Source organism: Struthio camelus, chromosome 4 (genome assembly GCF_040807025.1).
Source record: "Struthio camelus isolate bStrCam1 chromosome 4, bStrCam1.hap1, whole genome shotgun sequence".
Taxonomy (NCBI): Eukaryota; Metazoa; Chordata; class Aves; order Struthioniformes; family Struthionidae; genus Struthio; species Struthio camelus.
Window position 1 is genome coordinate 11,972,944 of NC_090945.1, and position 16,949 is coordinate 11,989,892.

At 43.4% G+C, this 16,949-nt stretch overlaps 1 protein-coding gene across 3 annotated transcripts in view; it reads left to right on the forward strand.

Moving 5' to 3' along the window:
- CDS1 (CDP-diacylglycerol synthase 1) overlaps window positions 1-16,949 on the forward strand; it is a 385,867-nt gene that overhangs the window by 155,420 nt on the left and 213,498 nt on the right. Inside the window, exon 1 of one of the 3 annotated variants that reach the window (XM_068941517.1) lies at window positions 1,749-1,857. The exons of the other annotated variants lie outside the window; for them this stretch is intronic. The gene's annotated coding sequence lies outside the window, so the exon portion shown is untranslated. Of the gene's footprint in view, window positions 1-1,748; window positions 1,858-16,949 lie in introns of those variants that run through there. 3 annotated transcript variants of the gene reach the window in all.

The following is a 16,949-nucleotide window of genomic DNA, read 5'->3' on the forward strand; positions in this document are numbered from 1 at the left end:
TTCCATAGGGCCACTTTCCGCCCCCCCCCCCCTCCTTTTTTGTTCTTAGTCAACATTAACTTTGACCGCTGAAATTCAAGTTGTTAGTTTTTAATTTGGTTTCTCTTTGACCTGCCTTCACAATGGCTTCCGAGGATTTTATAGGAAGAACAGCCACCACCACTGTCTTCCTCCCAAAGCCTCAACGCAAAGCAAAACAGCAACAACAAAAAAAAGCTGAAGCAAAGGGGGAAAACTGAGGAAACAAAACTTAACGCACGCTCTCTCTCTCTCTCTCTCTCTCCTCTGTCTCCCCATCCCAAAAAAAAGAGAGGAATGTTTCCCTCATGCAGAGTTTGGTTACAAAGCAATGGGCTGTGATAGTACAACTGGGTCTTTTATCTGCTGCACCCAAAGAAGTGAGGAAAAAAAAACAGTAGATCAATTGATAAATGAAAGTGTGTTATTCAGGTTTGATTTAAAGGGTTGATTATAGGCCTGTGGAAAAGGTTATTTAACAATTTCTCTTTGTAGGGGGAAAAACTCACTGTACGTTTGGTTTAAAGTGAGGTTAGATGGCAAGTAAACATTCTTATAATAATACAGCTATCTCTGCAAAATTCCCAGGGCAGGAAATGGACGTTCAGTATTACATCATTGAAGGGGGACATACATCAAAGTTAATACAAGACCATCTCAAATGAGCCTTCTGAAATATAAAAACCCTGGAGTTTTTTTAACGGGACTTTTGAAGTCTTGGAGCAAAGAAAAGGGGGAGGGCTGATAATGGGTCACAGATTCGATAGATTTCAGATCTGGCTGATCCGAGAACGGCTTCTCAGTGGCTGCAAGTGCCCTGCTTTAGATGAGTCTATATGGCTTCGATGGAGAAATGAACAGTTAAGAGAAACCAAGGCGAGAGCGGTTGAAATGGCATCGGCAGTGTGCTCGTTGACCATGCATGTGCATGTTCTGAAGCCCTCTGCCCTGGGAAGGGCCTGAATTTTTTGTAGTTTATGTTTCCTGGACATTGAGCATTTATCTCATTCTTTTCTAATTGCAATAGTCACGCCACAATTCAGACAGTAATAAGCTAATGCTAACTTTACCTCGCAGTGGTAAAAAGAACAACAACCAAAAAAAAAAAAACCACCCAAGAAGATATATACGTCTGGGTCAGATATTCAGGTGCTATTACTATTTTCTTTCAAATCTCTTTGTCGAGCTCATTCCTCCAACAAAACTGCTAATCTGAGCTAGTTGAACCTGGCCACCTCAGGGACATTGCCAGAAGCAGTCACTCGTGCTGCAAACCTTATTCGTGTTCAGTAGTTCTGTTGAGGGTAGCTTCCCCTAGAAATACTGGTTTTATTTGCACAATAAATGATCACTGGAGCAGGTACTGAGTCTCTGGTGTTCAGTGAACAAACGTCCTAGTCTTCCTTTTTCTCGTTCGTTAAATCTTTAGCTATTCTGTACGTTGCATTGGAACCACGTCAACAAGGGATACGGAAAGTAGGCCGCGCTTGGACGGCCTGTAGTGCCATGGTATTGGCTAGGCTGGGTTGTTATAAGCACCTGAGGGCAGAACGTTCAGAAGTTTTACTTGGTTTTGTTCCCACAGCTGAAGCTGTCAGTGAGTAAAAGAAATATCTGCGTTCATCTCTAGAGGGCAGAACAGCACGCTGAAGCTTTGCCAGAGAACAAGTATGCAGGAAGGGCTTTGACCCCGGGATTTATTACCTAGTCAGCACCACGCCTGGGGTGACAGGCTGCAAGTGTCCGGCTCTCCACACTGAGCCCGGTTTGCTCCTGCTCCTTCTGTGGGCAGGTCGTCTCTGTGGCTGCTGCTGAGGACTCTGGGACAAAACCTCAAAGGTAACTTTGGGGGCTGGGGCTGTTTGTTTTCAGAAAGTAAAAGACATTGAAAGAAGGTGGTCCTCTCCAAGCTGCATATGCCCCTTGCAGGAGCATCAGCTACATCTGTCAAAGCGTGCAGGACCAAAATTATGTAGTTAGAATGAATATCCTCTGTGATTCTGGTAAAGAGCTGATAGCGGCCTTGAAAGGGCTGCCTCAGCTCGTCTCCTCTGTGAGCAGCGGGAGATGCTGCTCGCCACTGGCTGGGACGGCCAGGGCAGCCCTGCTGAGGCAAGGAGACAGCAGAGAGGGGGCAGAGCTGCCCCAGCCCTTCCCTTTTCTCTGTCTCGCTGTTATCTGAACCAACTACCCAGGTAGAAGCACTTAAATGGCATTTATTTAATAAGTTACTTGCTGCTGGCCAATATTGCTATAATGAAGTTGTAACTAGATCAGGGAGGAAGCAAATGCCAGATTTGGTTTGGTAACTTGTCTTGCAGGGAAGAGGGAAAAAAGCAGAATAAGCTGAGTGTTTTCCAAGACCCTAATCTATTTTTAAATAGGTCTCTGAAACTGTAGCAGCAGCAACAGCAACCTTGCTGTAGTTAATGGGCTGTCAGTGTATCCTTTATTTGAATGACTGTTTTCTGAATCAGAAGTTAAAGACATCGTGTCATTGTCACTGGGTCAATGGCAGCAAATCTAACAAAGGACCTTGAAGCTGCTGGGGGCGGCAGCTTTTGAAGGCTTCGACGTAGCCCCAAGGTCAGGATGAAGTCAAATGGGGCAAACAGTGTCACCGTCGCACCAGTGCAGCCAGGCAGGGTGTTTCAGGCAGCCAGGTCTTGAGCATAAATCCCCTCCCCTCCCCAGCACTTCAAGCCAGTCCCTAGGGCAGGTTTCTTGGTTGTTTATTTCCTTTGAAGGGTAGAAGGGCACAACAGTCACAAAGTGATGTTGTACAAAAGTATTGTTATAAAAGTGTGACTCGAGGAGCCAAAGCTATACATCACCTCAGAGTGGACTGGCACAAAACCCTGTGAGTGCTGCCAATGTGTGATATGGTCAGCAGAGGGCTTGGACTGAAGTCCCTGGTGTGGGAAAGGTTCCTCCTGGGCCTATGGGGACCCAGAGCTCCTAGTGACTCCCAGGGATATTCCATGCTTTGAGGCCTAGCAGCCTGTGGTGCTTGGAGCAGAGCAGTACGGCTTTGTCACCTTGACAGTATTCGGCAGCCATTTTTCTTTACAGTTCTTAGCTCTTAGTTATTTCCCGATTGCTTTTTCATGTCGATTTTTTTTCTCACTAGTGTCTCATCTCTAATGCGCCGTTAGCAGACTCGAGCATCTCAGCAGGGTTAGACGGCTTCGCTTGGTGGAGTAAAGGGGGATCTTGCGACCTAAGTTCTGACCTGAAGACAGCCAAGTCGTCTGATCCAGATTGAAATGGGGAGGAGCTACGACACTAGAGGAAAGCTCCAAATCAGGCTGATTTGGACCTTGGAGCCCCCTCGCTCTGTCTATATATAACGGCCCTTTTCTGGGTTCCCCATAAGGAAATGAAGGTCTGTTTTTCCAGGCTGTTGAGGTCTGGAAGGAGCTAAGTGGATGAGATGAGGTTTTACTGGGGGGATGCTCAGCTGGTAAATGTATGTACGACTGTGGAGGGAGGCAGCTAGAGTAAACAAAAATTAAAGAACGAGGGAGAAAAAAAAGGTAGTAGAGCTATTAGATAGCTCTAATTTTTTTCATTTACTGAACACATTTAGTAAATGATGCTACACAGGCTTTAAGCAGTATTAAAAGAACATAATGTCTGTTTTTCTAGAGGTAATGTTACCTCAAACTTGGGAACTGAGCTATTCTTGCTGAGCTTGCAGATCATCCTCTACCAAGAGACAATTTTACTTCGGCATGTGGGTTGCAGTGGCTGGGCCGAACAAGGTGGGCTGGAGCAGAGGTTCCTTCTTTCACTTGGACTCTCCTTGCTTTGGCATGTTGTAATCAGACATTTAACATTATTTTAACATAGGTTTTTTTGTGTTCAGTCTCTTTGTATGGTTTAAAATTCATTTCCAGGCTGTGATATAATGGCAGTAATTACCTCAGAAGCGTGTGCAGTACAGGGTATGTTTATTTTTGTTTCAGCCAAGGCAAATGATTACAGGTCTTGGCTTCACTTCAGGGCTCAGCTCTGTTAGGAGAGCCAAAAACAACATCTACCTTTGCAATCTGGCAAGCAGGTCCTAAATACCTTACGAGAATGTTTGATTTAACGATATGAAGGTAGCAAGAGCAGCAGAGCAAAACCCTTGGAGTCCTGATGTTGTAGTGGGTGGCTGGAGTGCAAATTACTTGCTGTGTTGTGGAGCAACCCAACTCTGTCTTATAATGACTGCCACTCCCTCCTATCAAAAGGTAATTTGCACACTAATTCGCAGAGTTTCCACAGTGACTCGTGGGCAGTTTAGCTAATATTGGAACAGCATGAAAGGCAGGAGTAGCCAAGTATCTGTAATACCTCTCTGCGTGTTGGTTTCAGTAACTGTAGGAATAATTGAATCTATTATTGCACACAGAAATGTTGAGTTTGCATAGTTGTATGCTGGCAGCTCAGATCACGTGTGCAAGTATAGTTGTTCCCTCTCAAGTATTTCTTGGCAGCTGCATCTGGTGAGAGAGTGGAGGATGAACAGGGAGAGCAATCTGCTTCATCCCTACTGAGCAGAGCATGGTGGTAGAGCCCACGCTGAGCCCTCTGTACGTACGGGATGGATTGGGAAGTGTATGCTTTGGAAAGACAGTATTCCTTGGGTGCTCTTGCTAAGGTGGAGGGGGCTCTAGTTAAAGAATTGTAACGTAAAATCAAGTCCTTAACCATATCTCTGAGGAGAAGAGGATGAGTTTTCATCCTTCGCTCAGTTGGATTTCCTAGTGATGTGCATGGAAATGCAGCTGGATGTTTTGGGTCAGCAGTTGGCTGTGCATGGGAAAGACATGAGCAGTCTTCATGGGTGTAAGCTGTACCTAGAGAAAGGGAACCTGCCCTTTGAATATCTGACAGTTTGGGTGTTTTTTTTTTTTTTTCAAGTACAGCTGAGCTGATATCTTAACTTCACGTGTCCTTTTTCTTCTCTGTAACTGTTGACAAGAATAAAAAGTTACCGAAGGAAGTGGGGAACATCCCTTCTAATAGGTACCTGCATATGGAACTGAGATGCTGATTACCTTGGAGCTGCCTCAAGTTTCTGCGGGAGCTACACACCCCACGTTTGCTGAGAGGCAGCCTTAGCCTACTTTAAATATCTTTTGCATGATATTCATGACTACTTGAACTTTGACAGTCCATCTGGATTCAAAAGATCTTCTGATCCTCAAAACCACTGAAAGGAGAGCTACTTGTACTTGAAAATTTTGACTTGTGCTCTCTAGCAAGAAGAGGCATGCTATCTTAGCTGTTCCTCTTTTGTACCACTGCAACTTCATTGGGTTCAGTATAGATGCTAAGAGTTCATACCGCAAAAAATAAAATCAAACTCTGGCCCCTTGAATAGAAACTGCTATTTTAATATTTTTGTATTTTCTGGCTTTTTCACTTGACTTCACAATCTAATTTCTCTACTGCTGCAGGATCCTCTCAGTCATATCCACGTTAAAAATTTAAAAGCAATATATATTTAAATGTAGAACAATATGGGTGAGTGTGTGCTCACGTGCGTAAGTGTGTTTAGATGCGTGTGTATGTGTGTACATGCGCAGTCTTACTAAATGAGAGAAGATGAGATTATATAGTAGTGATGAGTTATATTTTCAAGAGCTGAACTGTTTCCTGAATGGTGAAGTTGTACGTATCTATCTTAGCACGTACAAAACTACTGAAAACGATAACAATTCGGGAGTGGAATCTGTAGCCCTATGCCAGGGATCTCCCAATATGCTTTTTCTTTACTGTTCATCATTTTGGATGAAGGTTACTGCTGTTAAATAATGCCTGGATTTACTTTCACAGTTGACAATGTCGTAACTGTTTATTTTGACTGGTGCGCTGAGGGATAGTATCTATCCTATGTAAATAAAATCTGCTGTCTTTACCAAAAGTGTGAAACTGAGCTTCTCAAAAATTGGGATTCTGTTTTTCTTCGGAGTGAGCGTTTGTAGGAGTAGAAACCTCAAAACCCAGTTGGTTCTTATTCCAGATCTTGAATTAATCTGTATTTCCGTGGAGCTATTCAGACTGCTTCCATCTCATTGAGTAGCTGAGCGTTTCCTAGGAACTTCAAAGTAGGAATAATCCTATCTGCCCTTCTTTTCGCTTAGCCTACTAGAGTAGGAGATCAACTTCTTATTATGTCTTTGTATATATGCATATAGTTTTCAAAATTCAGGAAGGGAGTTGTGCATCTATTACTGAAAGTGGTGCAGTTTGGCGTTATTATGAAGAGGATGGAGAAAAGTGATGAATCATTTTAGTTAAATCCTGTTTCTGAGAGTTTCTCTGTTTCTATCTCAGGCACTCACAAAGCTCGCTTTTTCTGTGAGCCATATGATGACTCCAGTCAGATGTGGCTGTGAACTGCTGCTTAGCGAGACAAGAGCAAGCGCGTGAGCGCTTCAGAACAGGGGGACAGATATTACACCCTGGACTCTGTATTTGCTTGGGGAGCCGGTGCAAAGAGCAGAGCTCCTAGCTGTAATATTCATAACAAGCTGAATTATTGTTGCTGTAAATTCTGCAAGTCAAAGGCTTTCCAGGCTGTGTTGTTTAAATCTCAGATAGAGTTAATTTCAAATGGTATTATTTATGGTTATATTTATGCTGGATGCTTGTGGGAAACGGTCAGAAACAAATACCTAAAGGCACCTGAATGAAATCCCTACTCGATCTAGATTTCAGTGGCAACAGGGAGGGTTTTTTGTTTTTTTTAAAAAGAAAGCCAATTTATGCTCTCGAGAGATGACAAGTAATATTTTCAAACTTGTATTTTAGAAAGCTTGTTAAATTATGTGGATTGCACTTCAAGTCCTGAGCTATTTTATAGTCTTGTAGGAAACGGAGGAGCAATGGAAGATCTGAGATGTTCTGAAAGAGGGAGCCCCGTGTGACTGAGCTGGAGCTACTTAGCTTCCAAATACATATTTCTCACAAATATTTTGAAAGCTCAAAACGTGGGAAATTCTTGCATTCTTCCAGAGAGAAATTACTGCATTTGCTTCACTTTTGTCCCTGCTGCAATAAGTAGCAGCTTATATGAAAATAAAAGCAAAGCAAAATATTACTATATCTGGAAAGGTCTCTCAAAAGTGACTCTCACCCTGATAAAAGAGAAACTTAAAAGCCTGTACAAACATACATATGTAGCTATACTTTGTCATAAACTTCAGATCCCAAAATGTTAAGGAAGTTACTCAACACTAAAGGAAAACATGACAAAAATGGCCAAAAAAAGCACTCCTATACCAATAAATGTTACAAAAGTACAGAAAAACTCTGAATGACCTTCAAACTCTGAAGAGATTCAGGTTAAGGATCTGTGTCTTTCATATACTTAGCTATCCTATATGTAAAAAAAGAAAGATCTTATTCTAAACACAGAATTTTCTCCAGCAAAATCACTAGGAATTGAAAAAATAATCTTTTAAAAAAGGCAATCTCTTTTAATGCATTAGAGATGGAAATGTATATATTTCAAAATGTCAGAAACATGGGAGGACATTTTCAGGTAAAATTCCACTTGGGAGTTTTTTTCTCAGCTCCCTATGAAGCAGGGACCCTTAGGATGTTCATCAAACGCTGATTTTTCTATCTGTCCTGCCAGCTTTCCTCACCAAGCAGGTCATAGCAGGAAAGACCAACAGTCATCTCAGTCCGACTCTCGGTAGTTTGCCTTCAGGGTACAGGCTGCAGCATCTCCTTACTTGGGCTGACTTGTTGTAGGAGTCATGGATACGCGCTTTCTCCCGCTCTTCTTCATCTGTTTTCACACCAAGGCTGGAGCAGTTGCTTATTTTGTTGAGTGCCCTGTGTGATAGAAGCCAGAGCCCCGGCGATGCCTTCACAGCCTTGCTCCAGCACAGCTTTTAGTAGTATTGGTTAAAAAAAAAAAAAAAAAAAAAAAAAATTAATCGAGTTCCATAATATGGTACTGCTGGCCTACCCATTCAAAAATGACTTCTTTTAAGTCTCAAAACTGTCCTTTGTAAAGAGCACAACTACTTTTTCTGGGAAATTCACTTTTAGTCTGACTTCTTTAAGGCATCCTGAGAATGTGGCTAGTTGGTTTTAAAAAGAGCAGAGAGAAAAAGGAGATTGCTAGGTGTTTTTCCTTGGGAAAAAAAGTAGGACAACACAGATGAAGGGAAGCAAGGTTTGAAGGGGAAATGGTAACTTTTCTTAAGCATACGTTTCTGTTGCTTTCATTACAACGAGCGTGTTTGAAGCGTGTTTGCTTTCGGGGGCTAACGTGCTTCTCCAGGTCTGAACAGAAGCAGCAAACTTCAAACGAGAGAAGGACTGGAATAGTTGCTCCCAGTGTAACTTAATTATGTTGATCAATTAGATGATTTAGAGCAAAGGAGGGATGTGTGCAAGAAAGGTCAGAATCTGGGAAGAGCTCAAGGCCAATTTAATGTGCTCATATCCCCAGCTCTCGCTTCCCAACAGCTTCCACTGAGATCATTAAAGTCGGTGAGTGCTGAGATCTTCAAAACATTATGGACATCTGTAAACTTCTTTATTTAGAAAAAAATTATATTTTTTTCCTTAACATCCACCAGTAGCTGAGCCAAGCTTGTTTCAAGTGAGAAAGACTTGCAATATCAAAGATTTACTTAATTTTCATTGCCGCACATAAAACATCTGACAGTATTTGCCGAGAAAACCAAATGCCTCTCTTTGTTTGTATAAGCCGAAGGAAAAGTACAGTGTATCCGTCTGCAAATGAACATCAAAGCACTTTTGCAAAATCAGGGATGGTGACATATATTTGGAGAAACAGTATGAGAGCCGCCTGCTACAGAGTCATAGGGGTCTCTGCACTTACCAAGCATAATCCCGATTGGAGCCACATCTTTTCTTTTTTCTCTTTATTATCACTTCGTGGTTAACATTTGTTGATGAGTAGGATTAACAGCACATTTTCAGTGACATTTAGCTCTTTTAACAAGCTCTCTCCAGTCAAAGGTGGCTGGCCTGAAAAAAAAGAGAAAAGTCATTAAGCAAACAAATCTTTGCCAAGGGTTGATGCTAAACATGCCATCACCCTGTGTGAGTTATTCACTGTATATGAAATTTATTCCGTGAGCCTCTGACCTTGATGTTGATTAACCAGAAATCCCTTCTTCTCTTGTCATTATTAACAGCTTTAGGTGCCTGAAATGGCCCCTCTCTCTTTCTTTTTCTTTCTTTTAAAAAAAATATCCTTAAGGAGGATTTTCTTAATTTATCATTTATTTAGCAATGCCATTCGCCAGCATAACCTCACGAGACACAACAGCTCATTTCCACAAAACTACCAGGCCAGGGGCAGGCTAGCCACGCCGCCCGTCCGCCCCTCTCCGCTCGGTGCAGCCGCCGCGGTGCAAGCAACTGCTGACGCAGCAGGAGAGGGGCCCGGGCCTCCCAAGGAGCCTGGGGGTTCCCTTAAATGGGTGATGCATCCAAACAGTCTCCTCGATTCCTCCGAGCCCTGCGGGTCTCGGGGGAGACTTTGGTTGTTTCAGGCAATTCAGTCCGTTACGCCTGTTGCCCGGGCCTGCCGGTCAGCGGGGGTAAGGTGGCGAGCGGCCCTGGGCAGCACAGGGCGGAGAAAACTCTCTGCGTACAGGAGATGCTGGGTCAGGGCAGAGCTTGGGGCAGTTTCTACGCTAATCCTCACGGCGGGGTGGGGAGTGAGTGCGTTTGGGCTATCCTGGGCTTGTTCAGGCCTCTAAAGGGCCTCTTTCTAAAGACATAGGAGATGGAGCATCAGTAGATTGCCCTTAGGTCACTCAGCTTTGAGTAGACCCCAAATATGGAAGATGGTTTAAATCCACCTCTATCTCAGTATAAACACAGGATCAGAGAGAGAACTGAACCTTTTTGGTGCCTGCTGCTAAGCATGAAACAGTTTACGGAACAGAAACACTGCAAGTATTCACTTATGCTGGCGACTTCTGGAAGGGGGGGAAAAAGTAGGAGAGAGAGCTACACAAAAATGCTGGGTGTGTTTTTTCAGATTCTTTTTGGATGAAATCACACAGTGATCAATTGACTGGACTGGGGAACTGTAAACTGAATTTGTTGGAAAGCCTGATTAGATGAGATTACATTACGAAGTATGGCTGGCACCTCTTGCTATGAAGGGAGCCCCGCTGCCCTAGCCTTTGTCGCAATTTGCACAGATTCACTCATAACACACTGCGATTTCACTGTTAAACTCTCACCTTTGGCAGCTTCGTGGAACTGTCTCTTAGGCTGGGACATCAGCTTTGTCACTGCAGCTTTATGAGACGGTACCTGCTCAGAAAGCCTTCAGGATCAATTATTGCCAGTCCACAGCTGTCATTATCTTTGCTCCCATCTCTAGAAGATGTGTGCATCGTCCATGCTTTGCCGTTTCTCCCACACCTTATAAACAGTCCCCCCTCATCTTACAAAGCCAAGCATGCACGAAAGGCACGGCGTCATTAAGATGGCTTATGTAACCTTAATTCTGTTCCCCGCATGTGAACGTGACCTAGCGCTGTCCTTAATGTTGTCATGATGTAGGAGATATCAACCTGATCGGCTGCTTCTGCGCTCCCAAGCCCAGGCACGTTCCCCAGCCACATCAGTGCCCGTGCTGGGCTGACCCGTACCACCCGCCCCTGCCTCGTACTTCGGTTGCCGAAGAGGAGGAAGCCTGGCCACGTGGGCTGGGTAGGAGCTGCGACGTGCCCCCACGGACCCCAGGCCCCGTGCTCAGGGAGACCCTGACCACAGGTCGGGCTGTGGGCCCACGTGCAAGGCAAGCCAGGTGCAGCATTGCGCCTTGATCACGGAAACGTCAATTTGGTGCCGCTCGTTGGCAAGGCAGGGCTTGGGAACTGCGCAGGGGTTGTTACCTTGAGCCGTAGCGCACAGCTCCTTGCTAGGCATCATATAAAGACCAATACGGAGCTCTTAATTCCTTACGGGCATTACCAGGACGCTGTCGACAGTGATATCTCAATGACAGATGTAATATTATTAAAGATGGGAAATGTATTAGTCCTGGCACGCTGCTGCATTTCTACAGTGTTAATGCTCTGAGGGGGATTGCGGGGAAGTGAGTGGATACGGCTGAAAACCATTCAGTCCATTTTTTTATTCGCAACGCATACGCACGTATTTATATTTTGGGCAAGGGCAGGTAAAACAGTACAGCTAGTTGGCAGTGCTGAAAGCGTGTTAGAGAATAGCTCAGTAAGTCAAATATGAAATTATGCAATAGAATTTTAAAATGTGTTAACAAAAATTGTATGATATTTGAGACTTAGAAAATGAATATTTCATGGCATTTATTTTTGAAACAATAAGTAGGTTTATAAAATGCTTCAATTCCGGCAAGTTAGAATTTTTGCATGGAACGCCTAAATGAAAAATTTCTGACCAGCTTTGACTTTGATATAATAAATGAATATTCAGATAAATCATATATTATGATTTATATTGTGTATTCTAGTTCTGTATATTCTAATTATTTGCATGCTTTGAGGTAGTACGCTTGTAGTATTTTTTTCTGTTTGGGCACTGGTTTTTGGGCTTTGTTTTCTATAGGCTTTTCATGAAGAAGCAAGTTTCCTGCATTGTTACTTTTTTTTTTTTAGTTTCATCTGATTCTTCTGTAATTTCTTCTGTTACACGTGATGTCATTTTGTTATTTGTAGTGCTATAGTATCCAATAATCATGCTGCTGTGACAGGAGTTTTTTAAAGGGGAGAAAAGTTGTTGCAAGGGAACCTTAGAAATTATAAAATAACTCATCATAGGTCTTTCAAAAATTACTTTGTTTTGGCTCTTTGGGGTTTAAAATAGCTAAGCAAAAAACCACCCCTTCCTTCACTGTTAATTTATCCGTGCAAGAGGCGGTCCGTACTATTTGACACCAGTTACTTTCCTGACACACACTCTTTGTATATGATTCCTTGATGTAGCTCCAATTTCATTTTCCGTCAATGAGCTCAGATCCCATTTTCACCCTGAAACTCTTGAAACAACTGTGGTAACCAGCTGTGGAGGAGACCAGTTTTGCTACTGATTATATATATATATATATATATATTCATATATATACATGTATATATATATTTTTAAGACAAGTAAATTAAAAGATCACTGAGTTTGCAACCTACACAGGTCCATACCCAGCCGGCTGCTGCGCACACAGCCCATGTGCTCTGAAACCAAGGTGAGTCCTTTCTCCTCAGAGTGGCTTTCCTGTCGTGCCCAGAGAGCACCAACAAGTACGGTACGATGACGAGAAAGCGCTTGGGGTTCATCTCCATTGACCGGCTGAGAAGGATACGTGGCTGGAGCAAGGCAGCCCACTTTAAGTCTTGAGAGGGAGGTGCAGACTAATGAGGTGGTGGGATATTTCACTGCAAACGTACTGCAGCACATATCAGCCTGGCCACCTCTGCTCTCTCTTGTTTCCCATTGACAGACAGAAATTCATGCAGATGTTTTCCCCTGCATGTCCACAGGTCAGATTTAAAAGCAACTGTTGTTTTGTCTGTAGCGTTCTGGGTATCACAGATCACAACCTGTTACTCTGTTAAGAAATCTGCAAAAACTGAATTGATTCTCTCCCTGCCTTGGACTGTTTCTTTGATGATTTTTAAGAATAGATTCAGCTGTTTTGTTTTATTTTACGTTTTCTCTAACTCTTGAGAGATTCTAGACCAGTCTTGTCCTTCCTTATCCTGTAACACACGTCAGGTTGCAGACTGGTATGCAAAGCCTGAATTTTGCATTGCACATCTTGCCTGGGAATTAATGCTGGAGAAACTGGTCTCTAATGGCCGAGGCTGCAATATCACAGGACGTCTGCATGGAAGTCGCGTGCTCAGTTACAGGTCGTTTGGGAGCTTCCCCCATGCCTCCTTTCTTGTCTATTCTCCCACGTTTCATCTGACTTCTTTATGTTGAATATAGAGGTAAAATGGGTGGATGGGATGTCAGATGTTTTTAACAAATCTTTCCATTTTTCCTGTGCTGTTTTCCCTGCACACCTGGAGAGGCTGGTTATCAATAGCATGAGATCACGGGCTGGTGATGTTGACTGTCTTAGCCAGCATCCCCACAGTTAAGGCTCTTGTTTGGACATTGCCTGAAAGCAGACTTAGTCATTATCAGCTCTTCCTAACGTCCTTGACGCAAGCACTGAGTTTTTCGTGTCACTCATTGACCGTGGTGACCATAGGACGTCACGGTTACCTGTTGAATGTTTAATTTGGTTTGGGTACTGTCCTCTCCTCGAGAAATTCCCTCCCAAGCTTTCTTTTGCAATAGGCTGATGGTGGTGGTGATGAAAGGGAACATATTCATAAAGGAAGGCAGACGGTGAGCAATGCAGAAGCAGCCTTTAATGCAGGGATCGAAAGATGTATAGCGCAGTGTAGCCACAAAAACAAATTAAAACTTCTGATACAAAAAGCCTAAGAATATCCTTATCCTGTCCGAGGATGCAGAGGGTGTCCTACCTGCCTCCAGCTGCTGTACTCAAAGGGCAAGTGTCTCCAGTAGTTCCTGGACCAGGTCTGCCAGCCTAGTGTGACTGTCTTGAATATCTTAAATGGCCCTGGAAGTCATCATTTAGGCAACTGAATCATGCTCAAACAAACTTAAAACCTCCCCTCAAAATGTCTCCTAGGAACTTAGAAGATAGGTGGAGTTTTAGTCCTTAAATTAACCACTGATATTTGCATCAAAGATATTTGCAACCTTTACTGTATCTTGGCTGTAGTGAAACCTGCATTATCAACTATGAGGTGCTGGGAAACGTTCCTTTTGATTGCATCCAAGGCTAGAAAAGCTACAGGGATTAATCTAAAAAGGATTAATCATGATATAATGCTTAAGAAAGCAATTCAGGACAGTGCTGCATGTCTGCGTCATGAGTCCTTTGAAAGCCTCGCACCAAGCCGCTCTTGTAGCAGTGGCTCCTCAGCGGAAACGGTCCCTGTCACTAATTCCGAACCTGCTAAACTCCATGCATGCCAGGAAGGTGCAGGCTGGGGAAGGACACACATACAGCTTAAATCTGTGCAGGAAGATCGTATGTTGTACCTAGCAGGCCGTTTCAGATGCTTTGAAAATTCAGCCAAGATAATTTAATAGAATCGTTCATGGGGGAGGGAAATGAGACATCATCTATTTGTCTTGTTAAATATATGCTTAAAATTTAAAAGAACTGTACTACCTAGTTTAATGATATAATTGTAGCTTTTATTTAGCAGCATGTTAAACGGTCTTCCAGTACCTGCACTGTAAACAAAGACAGTGTAAGAAAATTATTAACAAAATTATGTTAACATGATTTGAAGCTGAGAAACTAAAGGTACATGAACTAGAACAAGCTGAGCCAATTTTGGAAGTCCTTGCAGCTTTCTGGTAGAGTGGTCTGCCCTGCTGCTTGTGGATATGCTTTTATGACTGGATATCACTCATCAAAAAGTAGTGAAATACATATGTCCAATGCATTTGAATTAATATCGTTCCAAATATTTTGGTTTAAGTTTGTAGGCGCAGACTACTGTTGATGGAGATCCTGGGTGTAGCTTCCCTCTTCTATAGTTTATAAAAGAAAGAAGGAAGAAGTAGAGGTGAAAGGTGATGGGGGGAAAAGTGCTGCTCTTACTTGAATGTTTTCTTTACAGTTTGTTGTTGAGAATATGCAGTTTCAAACCAGTGATGACCATCATGGCTTCAGCTGGGACAAGGCAATGAATCAGAGACCTCAGCACTCAGAGCTGCACGCCGTGCTGCTGTGTTGACAGTGCAGTAGGCCTGTAATAAGTAATAGCGTCTCCATTAAAAAATATTCATCTAAGCCCTGCTTAGCCTTTCATGTGCATCAAACTGAGGAAACTCAGGTAGAAGTGGACTTGTGCTGCAAACTTCCATGACAGCCGCTGAAGAAGTACTGTGCAGTGGATAAAACACAGCACCAGGATCTCAGGCCAGGCCTATGAATGGTCTCAGACTTCTGGTTTTACCGTGGCTAAATCACTTAGACTGGGTCTATAGTGCTGTACTAAGGAGCAATCCCATGTTGGAAGGGGCCCCACGTACGTGGCATCTTCTGCCCCCAGTCCTGGTTTCCATGGAAAGGACACTTAAGTGTGTGGACCTGAAAGGAGCTGGGGCATGATCTAGCCTATCCCTGATCTGGGCATGCAGTGGAGCAGGAGCTTTGATTCCTGCCATGCAGTCTGGGCAGGACTTGCTTCTCCATGCCTCACCTCTGTGGACATCCATGGGGCTGATCACAGTTCCTGATCTCACTGGAGAGTTGCGAGATGAACCCATCACAGCACCTGAATATTTCTCTAGCGTGAGTTTTTAGAGTATTAGAGATGTTTTTTTAAGAGAAGAGCATTCATTTCTACTAAAAAAAATCTTGAAAATCTCAGTGCGAAATTTTGGTACTCGTTTCTGGCTCAGTCAACAGCATTCAGATGTTTTGCTGTCTTTGAGAGAAGGGGGATGTGATGGTTGTCCAAACTCCAGTCATAAATTCCTATGGGCGGCATTGGGGTTGCACGCGTGTATCTAAGGCAAGAATTTGGCCAGAATGTCTCTAGAAAAGACTCGATGATTTTTCAGGATTGTTTTCCATGAGGTAGGAAAGAACGAGCTGTGCTGTATCTGGTTCAGAATTAGTAGCACGGCTGCTACGCTTGACGTTTTTAACGCTCTGTTATGGCTTACTATAATTGGCTGCTTTTTGGTGTGTGCGAGTGAGGAGGCTTGCAGCCTGCACAGAGCACAGCCTGTGTGGCATCGCCTCCCCTGTTGATTTAGTTTCATTTTCTGTTTTTCTGGCTTGCTCAACTGCCTGTAACAGCACTAAAGTATTCTTCTGATCTTTGTTTCCATGTGTTCACAAAACGCAGTTTTTGAAAGCCTTTATGCCAAGGGGACATTCTGGCTGAGAGGCAGCTCTTAGATTTCTTACAAAAGCCATTGGCAAATTGCATACTTGACTGAGCCTTGTTTATAATAACCTCTACTGACACAGACTTAGCAGTGGTATTAGATTAGATTAAGCAGGGAAGGTCCAAATTCAAACTCCCAGAAATTATTTGCTTGTGGTATTGACATCCTGCCTTGAAGCAGGAGGTAATCAAAGTTTCATGAGAAAGTCTGCAGTCCTAAGAAGTGTGGCTGGATTTTCCTCTCTTTCACTATCTCCCCTGCCTCAATTCAGTGGTTCAGAATATGGCGTGTGATAAATCAGTAACTCGTAGCAAAAATACAACGTCCCGTGAAAGCTACTAGCACTCTCCAACATCTTCACTGAACCGTAGGGCTCCTGGCCATCCTTCCCCTGCTTGTCCCCACTGCATCAAACTGTGCTAGTAATATGTGGCGTGTGGTGAATTTTGCCTGCTGCCGCTGCTGAGTTGCCTGGTCAGACACCTTGGGAACTGAGGATTCATTTATGTGCTGCTTTTCAGCAAGTTCATGGATACATGCTGGGAACTTCATACAGAAACTCTGGTCAGCCAAATCTGTCCAGCAGAAGTGCATGCGTATCCTCAGCTGGACTGCAAGTACAGATAAGTACCAAATGTTACCATCCATACCATGCTGTCTGAATCCAAGCTCTTCTCCAATTGCTTCCTGCCCAGATTTCATCCAGAGGCACAGACAGCAAGAACTCTGTGTCTACTGCAAAGGGACTCATGGGAAATCACAGTCCTGAGCAACCAGAGAAAGAAGTACTGCCCTGTGCTTCCCTGCAAGCAACTCGCTTGCAGGAAAAGGTATTAGGCTGAAATAGGCTTTGAGACAGGAGCAGTCTCAAAATTTAAGATGAATATATCCTCTGGCCTCCTACTCATCCACTGTTAAACCACATGTCCACACAGAGGTCTTGCCTGCCAGAT